Here is a 9,713-nt window from a genome sequence, read left to right on the forward strand (position 1 = left end):
AGGAGCGAGGCTTCTCCTGGTGCTGGGTGGTGCTTCGGGGGTTGCCGCCGGCAGCTCTCGGTGTCCATCCCAGAGCCATCGCCTGTGTTTCCCCGGCCCTGCCTGGATCAGGCAGCCGGGCACCGTGGGCTGTGCTTGCAGCAGCGCAGGTGAGCCGTGCGGGGAACCGTCCCCACAGGGTGGCCAATGGGAAGGTGAATGGGGCCTGGGGAGCTGGGAGGGTGTCCTCCCTGAGGGACCTGGGCATTTCTTCCGCCCTTCCATTCCCTGGGGCAGCGGGTGACCGTGGCCTCTCTCTGTTTTGCAGTGCGTGATGTCAGCGATGAGGAGCTGCTCCTCCTCTTCAGCCTTCCCCAGCGACCCGCAGCCAGCAAATGTGGCCACACAGACAGAGTGGAGCTGCCCCATCTCGCAGAGTGCTCAAAGTGACATCGCTTGTGTGATGCCCTGTCACCACCAGTTCTGCATGGGATGCATCCTACATTATATGAACAGTGAAATGTCGTGTCCCCTCTGCAGAAGACCCATGAGGGCAGTCAGGTTTTCTCTGTGGGCTGAAGACGACTATATCCAGTGTGTCCCCACAGGCTGCAACGATTCGCCAGATGCCAGCAGCCAGGCAGATGGAGCTCCTGGGCACCTGGCCCAAAACAGCCCACATGTCCCCGAGGTGTCCCCTCTGTCCTCTCCACAGGGGATGCTGTCCCCAGCTGAGCAGGGAGCTGCGGGGACAGAGGCCGTGGGTGGCCTCCTGCCCAGCTGCTGGGCACTACTTTTCAAAGAGCAAGAGCATCTCCTTGATCCCATGCTGTCCTGGCTGCGCCAGGAGCTTGCAGCGATATATGGGGGCCAGTGGTGGCTGGCAAAGAGTGCAGAGGGCATCATCCTGCACTGCCTCTGCATCTGCGGTCCGGATCGGAAGCTCATGGTCCAGACACTGCAGGATTGCTTCCAGGAACATACAGCACCGCTGGTCCATGCCATCATCAATATCATTGCGCAGCAATGCAGTGAGGAGGCCCAAAGGCTGCTGCAGTCCCGTACTGTGGGGGATGAGGATGACGATCCTGTGGCCAGCTCAAGCTATTTGACATCCAGCTCCTCTACATCCAGCTCCAGCAGCTCCATCTCCTTCACAACCAGCTTCTCCACATCCAGATGCACCAGCTCCAACCCCACCAGCTGCAGGCACACCAGACACCAAGCGGGGACTCCCAGCTCCACCAGCAGCCCTGCAGGCTCCCACAGGGAGGAGGAAGAGAACACGCTGGAGGCCGCCCTCCGCAAGGGTCCCTGCTGCCCCCAATCTGCGCCCATCCCTGCAGAGCAGGAGCAGCCCCAGGAGGAGCCGGGGCAGGCGGCAGTGGCAGCAGGTCCCCCTGCCCAGGGCAGCCGCTGCAGACCCTCTGCTCCCAGCCGGGGTAGGGACTGCTTGCCCAGGGGACACCGGCACCCCGCAAAGAGGAGGACCACCAGCCCCCAGGACCCTCCCCAGCCCTGCAAGAGGCGGCCCCACCAGCAGCGCTAGCCTGGCTCCAGCACCTCCTGACTCAAGGGAAAGGAAAGAAATTCCTCTTGCTGTGACACAGGCTCTGGGCGCTGCTTTCTCCCTCTTCTCCTGGTGCCAGGTCCTGCCCTCTGTGCCCCACTGAGAGAGGGCACGGACAAGGATCCCCAGAGCCCCAGGGCCATGTGGGCACCATCTCCTCCCACAGGCAATCCTGCTGCAACTACAGCGCAGCAGATGCTGAGGGCAGAGCGGGCGGGAGGCAAGCTGGTTTCATCACACATCCGATGCCCTCAGCCTGCATCCAGCCTCTCCCTCTGCCCAGCTACCGACACTTCTGCTCTGCAGTTTGTCCAACTGCCTGACCCCTTCAGGCCTGACCAAATGTTAAGGCATTTTATTCAGGGCACTGTCCAAATGCCTCTTGGACGCTGACAGGCTTGGGGCATCGACCACCCCTCTGGGAAGCCTGTTGTGGAGTTTGACCACCCTCTCGGCGGAGAAATGCCTCCTAAGGTCAAGTGTGAACCTCTGCTGGCACAGCTCTGAGCCATTCCCCCCAAGGACAAGGGGCAACGGGCACAAACTGAAACCCAGGGAGTTTCATCTGAATGTGAGGGGAAAACCTCTACACCTTGGAGAACCACAGGCCGCCGGTTGCAGGGGACCAAACTATAGCAACACAGGAACATAAAAGATGAAAACACAGGAAACAGTATTTTTCCTCTTGATGCCATGGGCCTGTGGGGGCAGAAGGCTCACTGTGACATCACCGTGTTCTGGAGGCTGATGCTACCGAGCAGTGCATTGTGATATCAGCCAGCCATGGTCTGTGACCTCACATCCCTCACCGCTTATCTTCGGGCACCGGCAGAGCCTGGGCCAGTCTGGCTCGTGCCTGGCCTCCTGCCCAGCGTGCCTGCGAGGTCTGAAGGAGGAGCGAGGCTTCTCCTGGTGCTGGGTGGTGCTTCGGGGGTTGCCGCCGGCAGCTCTCGGTGTCCATCCCAGAGCCATCGCCTGTGTTTCCCCGGCCCTGCCTGGATCAGGCAGCCGGGCACCGTGGGCTGTGCTTGCAGCAGCGCAGGTGAGCCGTGCGGGGAACCGTCCCCACAGGGTGGCCAATGGGAAGGTGAATGGGGCCTGGGGAGCTGGGAGGGTGTCCTCCCTGAGGGACCTGGGCATTTCTTCCGCCCTTCCATTCCCTGGGGCAGCGGGTGACCGTGGCCTCTCTCTGTTTTGCAGTGCGTGATGTCAGCGATGAGGAGCTGCTCCTCCTCTTCAGCCTTCCCCAGCGACCCGCAGCCAGCAAATGTGGCCACACAGACAGAGTGGAGCTGCCCCATCTCGCAGAGTGCTCAAAGTGACATCGCTTGTGTGATGCCCTGTCACCACCAGTTCTGCATGGGATGCATCCTACATTATATGAACAGTGAAATGTCGTGTCCCCTCTGCAGAAGACCCATGAGGGCAGTCAGGTTTTCTCTGTGGGCTGAAGACGACTATATCCAGTGTGTCCCCACAGGCTGCAACGATTCGCCAGATGCCAGCAGCCAGGCAGATGGAGCTCCTGGGCACCTGGCCCAAAACAGCCCACATGTCCCCGAGGTGTCCCCTCTGTCCTCTCCACAGGGGATGCTGTCCCCAGCTGAGCAGGGAGCTGCGGGGACAGAGGCCGTGGGTGGCCTCCTGCCCAGCTGCTGGGCACTACTTTTCAAAGAGCAAGAGCATCTCCTTGATCCCATGCTGTCCTGGCTGCGCCAGGAGCTTGCAGCGATATATGGGGGCCAGTGGTGGCTGGCAAAGAGTGCAGAGGGCATCATCCTGCACTGCCTCTGCATCTGCGGTCCGGATCGGAAGCTCATGGTCCAGACACTGCAGGATTGCTTCCAGGAACATACAGCACCGCTGGTCCATGCCATCATCAATATCATTGCGCAGCAATGCAGTGAGGAGGCCCAAAGGCTGCTGCAGTCCCGTACTGTGGGGGATGAGGATGACGATCCTGTGGCCAGCTCAAGCTATTTGACATCCAGCTCCTCTACATCCAGCTCCAGCAGCTCCATCTCCTTCACAACCAGCTTCTCCACATCCAGATGCACCAGCTCCAACCCCACCAGCTGCAGGCACACCAGACGCCAAGCGGGGACTCCCAGCTCCACCAGCAGCCCTGCAGGCTCCCACAGGGAGGAGGAAGAGAACACGCTGGAGGCCGCCCTCCGCAAGGGTCCCTGCTGCCCCCAATCTGCGCCCATCCCTGCAGAGCAGGAGCAGCCCCAGGAGGAGCCGGGGCAGGCGGCAGTGGCAGCAGGTCCCCCTGCCCAGGGCAGCCGCTGCAGACCCTCTGCTCCCAGCCGGGGTAGGGACTGCTTGCCCAGGGGACACCGGCACCCCGCAAAGAGGAGGACCACCAGCCCCCAGGACCCTCCCCAGCCCTGCAAGAGGCGGCCCCACCAGCAGCGCTAGCCTGGCTCCAGCACCTCCTGACTCAAGGGAAAGGAAAGAAATTCCTCTTGCTGTGACACAGGCTCTGGGCGCTGCTTTCTCCCTCTTCTCCTGGTGCCAGGTCCTGCCCTCTGTGCCCCACTGAGAGAGGGCACGGACAAGGATCCCCAGAGCCCCAGGGCCATGTGGGCACCATCTCCTCCCACAGGCAATCCTGCTGCAACTACAGCGCAGCAGATGCTGAGGGCAGAGCGGGCGGGAGGCAAGCTGGTTTCATCACACATCCGATGCCCTCAGCCTGCATCCAGCCTCTCCCTCTGCCCAGCTACCGACACTTCTGCTCTGCAGTTTGTCCAACTGCCTGACCCCTTCAGGCCTGACCAAATGTTAAGGCATTTTATTCAGGGCACTGTCCAAATGCCTCTTGGACGCTGACAGGCTTGGGGCATCGACCACCCCTCTGGGAAGCCTGTTGTGGAGTTTGACCACCCTCTCGGCGGAGAAATGCCTCCTAAGGTCAAGTGTGAACCTCTGCTGGCACAGCTCTGAGCCATTCCCCCCAAGGACAAGGGGCAACGGGCACAAACTGAAACCCAGGGAGTTTCATCTGAATGTGAGGAAAAAGTCTTTGCTTTGAGGGTGACAGAGCCCTGGCGCAGGCTGCCCAGAGGGCTGATGGGGTCTTCTTCTCTGGAGACATTCAGAACCTGCCTGGATGACGCTCTTAGCTACATGGTTTAGCTTCAGGTAGTCCTGCAAGGAGCAGGAGTGGGAGTCCACGACCCTTACGGCTCCCTTCCACCTTGAGATTTTCTGTCATCCTGCGATCAGGCACAGTCAACATGGCTTTGCAGAGGGAAAGTCTCGCCTAACTCATCGGGTGTCCCTCCAATATAAGGTCGCCCCCCTAGTGGATGAAGGGAGGGCGGTGGCTGTAGTTCTTCTGGACTGCAGAATGTCATTGTGCAGCGATGCAGCGAGGTGGCCCAAAGGCTGCTGCAGTCCCATGCCGTGGAGGATGAGGATGCCAGTGCTGTGGCCAGCTCCAGCCCCACCAGGTCCTCCACAAAAAGCTCCTCCACTTCCAGCTCAAGCCACGTGCCAGGAGTGGACTCCCAACTCCAGCGTGGCCTCCTCCAGCAGCCCTGCAGGCTCCCCCGAGGCGGAGGAAGCCGGCACTTCGGAGGCCACCCTCCATGCGGGCCCCAGCCGTGCCCTATCTGTGCCCGTCCCTGCAGAGCAGGAGCAGCCCCAGGAGGAGCCGGGGCAGGCCGCGGTGGTGGCTGCTCCTTCTCCCCGGGGCAGGCCGCGGTGGTGGCTGCTCCTTCTCCCCGGGGCAGCCGCCGCAGGCCTTCCTCTGCTCCCGACCGCGATAGGGGTCACTCGCCTGGGGTGCCCCAGCACCCCTCATAGAGCAGGGTCGCCAGCCCCCAGGACCCTCCCCAGCCCTGCAAGAGACCATGGCCACAGCGGCACTAACGGGGCTCCAGCCCCTCCTGATTCAAGGAAAAGGAAATGAATGTGTTTCCCTGGCACAGCCTCGGTGTGCTCATTTCTCCCCTTTCTGCTGGTGCCTTTTCCCTTTCACCTCACACCCCACACCCCACCGTGGGCGTACCCGGGGGTCTCAGCTGCCAGCCCCGGGCGACCCCACACAGGCCCAGTGCTGCGGGGCCATCCCGAACGCTGCCTCGCCACAAGGAGCACCCTGGAGCCCTGGACCCTGCTGTGGAGTGTTGCCGCGGGGACAGACGGAGGGGGCCCCGCAGCCCAGGGGTGCATGACCGGCCTGTCAGGGGCCTCCTCCCCGAGCGGGGCACCGCCGGCTGCATGCCTACGGCCGCAGCACTCCCAGCGCTTGAAGGGGGGTGCGGGAGCCAACGGAGGCCGCAGGGGGGGCGGCGGCGGCGGCAGGGGGGCGCAGCCCCCGGCTCCGCGTCCCGGGCGAGCGGGGAGCCGGCCCCGCGGGGCGGCAGGGACCTGCCGGGCCGCCCGCCCTCCGCGCCGGCGCTCCTCGACATGCCTGGCGCCGGGCCCACCCCGCTCGGCCGCCGCTCCTTCACCCGGCGGGAGGAGGCCGGCGCCGGGCGGAGGAACGGGGCGCTGCCGCCGCAGAGCCGGCCCGGCCCGAGAGCAGCCCGCGCTCCGCTGCGCGCCCGGCCCCGCTCGCCGCTCGGCCGCCCTCGGCACGGGCACCTGCGCCGCCCCGCCCAGGCGGCCTCACCCGCGGCTGCCGAGCGGCTTTCGCCCGCGGCGGCGGGACCTTCCGGCCGGCGAGCCCCGGCGGGGCGGGCGGGCCTGCCCGAGCCGGGCGCGGCGAGCCGGCGGGCGGGGCCGGCCGCTGTCCCGGCCGCTGCTGCGGGTCGGCGGCGGAGCGGCGCCGGGGAGCGCAGTGCCTCGTGGCCGCGGGCGGCGTGGAGCCGTCCCGGGCACGGCGAGACCCCGCGGGGCGGAGCGGGCGGCTCAGGCGAGCCCACCCGCCGCCCTCGTGCGGTCCGTGCCGCCGGGGCGAGTCTGCGGCCCCCAGCGCAGGCGGTGCGAGGGGAGAGCGGCACCGGCGTGGCTGCCGCAGGGCGGGGCGGGGGGCGTCTGCCCGACGCTGCCCTTCCCGACACGGGAGGGGGGCGGTGGCAAAAAAAGGAGCCCGCACAAGCCTCTTGTGCAGCCTGTGTCCCCCTGGCACATCTTGTTAGTGTCTTCTCGGCTGTAAGAAGATAGCTTATTTTTTGTGTGTTTTAGGTTCACATCAGCTGGCCGTGGCAGAGGACGCGCAGCGTTCACGCGGGAGGAGTTTTACTCGCATCGTTTGCGTGGGATGTCAGTTTCTTTACTCGCTGCTCCCAGAAGGTTCACACTTCCAAACAGCCATTTTTGGGAAAGTATGGCTTCGCCTAACACCACCTAATGCTGACAGCTTAGCAAACGTGGACTCTGGACATGTGCTGTGCAAATGCAAAGGAAATAAAAAGGTCTTCAAAAGAAAGAGTGGCATTACCTATCTACAGTCTCTTTCTAACTCTGTTAGCCTTCATTTCTTGTTGCCTCCTTTCCTAAACATGGCTAGCTTTTACGGCTCAGAACAGGCAGGGAATGGCTTGTGACCTAGTACTCAGCTCAGGTCTGATCAGGCAAAGTTAAGGGGAAGCTGAGGAAACTTGATGCTGACTTGGCCTGCTAGCCCACCGCTCCCTTGACCAAAAGTCATTCTCCAATGAGCAGTCTATCAAGAAAAGCAACAAGCCAATTAGGACAAAGAACTTTTTTTTTTCTTTTGACATTCTCTATTTATTACATTGCTACTGATTATGTTCTAAATTGAAACAAACAAAAAAAAATAAGAACTCTAATGAACAGAAATGATTCTACAAACAGGGACACTAAGAGAAAATTTGTTTATTAGGAAGGCAACCCAGTCACCTAAACTAGCATGCTACATTCCACTTTTGCACCTTAAGCCAAAGCTAGGGTGCTGACTCTTCTTTCAATAGTAAATAGTTGTTCCAAAAGAGAAGCTGGCATTCTTGCTTACTCGTTCTAGCTCTGCTCTGTGTACCACTTGCCTTGCTTATAAATGTCTTCTTGATAAATAAAGCACAAGTGCAAATATATAGAAATCATATTTCAGTTACATTGTGTTCAATCATGAATTTTGCATCTCTTTGCATGACCGGTATAATGTCCTCACTGAAGTAAGTATAAGGGGGCAAAGAAAACCTTTCATTTAGGTGGTTGTTCCCGCAACCTACTATTTCCACAATGATCTGAGCTACAGGGCTGTCGCGTGCCGGTCCGAGACCGGAGCGTGGTTCGGTTTGTATTCTCGGGAACAGAACGAAGACTCAAAACGGAGTCAAGAGCCAAGGAACTTCATTTGCCCAACAAGAAATGTGCGGATGCAAAGGGAGGGAGAGCGAGAGATAAAGAGAGAAAGGAAAGAAGGAAAGAGTTCACAGCAATAGCTGCCACCCTGGAGCTGCGGTGTCCCGATGGCCGGATTCGTTTCCGGATTCGGTGAGGGAACGTTCTATCTGATGTTGGTTGGTTCTCTTCTGATAACCGTGATATCAGCAGGGGTTACCAGCAGCTTGTTATTACCTTCTCCAACTGTTCTATTCTTCAGTGGCTTTGAAGTATTTCACTTCTTTCACAATGAAATTATGTCAGGCAAAGACTGCTGCCACTATGAATATTCTCTCATGTACAATGTAAATAAACACCTTTCTTCCTGGCGTAAGCTCTTTTCATGAAGGTGCACAGTACCATGTGATGAGTGCTGTACTAGCGTTGGGACAATGGGAAAACAGATGGCCATTAGAAGAATTTCTTCAGTTTGAGAAAAAGTGCACAAAACGACTTTAAAAATGGATGATTGTTGATGCCAGTGATTTTATACTTCCTGACTATAAAGTACACTCAAGAAAAGAATCTGCAGGTGTAAGGTATAGGTAGAATTGATGAGGAAACTCCATCGTTTAGTCAGGCCCTTGACAAAGCCCACTGTAGTCTTTGGAAATGCTCTCATTTACACTGTAGTGAATCAAATAGGCCAGGAATGCTATTGCTATCGCTATGTCTTTTACAGGCACCCGTTGCTCTGGATGGCTCAAGAGGACCAGTGTCTTAAGAAGTGTGAAGGGTGAGGCCTAGCAAGCTGCATGTAACCCTGTTCAAATGTTTTTCTGTTAAGCAGGATTTTAACAGAAAAAACCTTTTTTATTAGAGTCTTTGTTTTCTTTTTAGTAAGTAAAGAGGCCAAAAGCCAGCCAGCACTGGTTTAAAGTCCTGCATGGTCCTTCCAACCTGAATTATTCTATAATTCCACACCCAGAGGCTGTGTCATGAGAAAACTCACACCAAACCCAGAGAGAAAATATGGCAAAACAGATGTGAGGGTACTTGGGGAACGTGATTAGATACCCTAATTCACCACTGTCTTAGTACATCTAGAGCGAAAACAATTGGTTACAAATCCAACACTGCCCACGAAAGATAGATTATTCTTCACTTTCTTCCTTCATCCAACCTTGCTGTTTAAATGGAGGGAGACGTCCTTATAACTGAGAATTTTTGCCCTTCGGTACCTCCCTTTTCCACTCTAAATTAAAGATTATGCACCACTACCTTTTACCGTAAATGAAAACAAAACTGCCTTTGTGAACTCACTGTCGGCAAAGTCTTCCCTCCTCCTGTCTCCCACATCCCATAAGCTGTCTGAACCATTCCCTTTCTGTCCAAAGGCGGTCTGAGATGAATAAGGGTTTCAGGAATACAGGAGAGGGTGCAAACTGAGCATACCACCATAGAAGATAGTGTTTCCTAAGGGCTGTTAAACTCTGGTTTTGCCAGCCTTCCTCTGGGATTATCGACATTCCATTCTTGCAGGTCTATCTTTGGATCTCTTTCAAAGGACCTGTTTCCCCCCAGATGATTCCAGGGTATGTTAACAGGAAGGAGTATTCCCAGTACCGGGACCCCCTTATCTGAGTGTTCTGGGAAGTGTGTACATACCCAACAACTGGTCCTATTGGCTATCTGTATGGCTTTCTGGATCATCATCAAGTGTCTGCTTTGAGTCCGTGGGTTCTCCCAGTTCTACTGAATTTAAGAATTTATCATACCACATAACAGGCAAAATCCTATACAACTGTAACAAACACATGGCTAGAGAAGTATCTACAAAGAACTCATGCTGGTATGAAAGAGACAGTTCACAAACTCAACATGCCCTCACCGCCCCATCCGCCCCCCTCCCCCCCCCCCCCCC

The sequence above is a fragment of the Falco cherrug genome, chromosome Z, assembly GCF_023634085.1.
Source record: "Falco cherrug isolate bFalChe1 chromosome Z, bFalChe1.pri, whole genome shotgun sequence".
NCBI classification, from domain to species: domain Eukaryota; kingdom Metazoa; phylum Chordata; class Aves; order Falconiformes; family Falconidae; genus Falco; species Falco cherrug.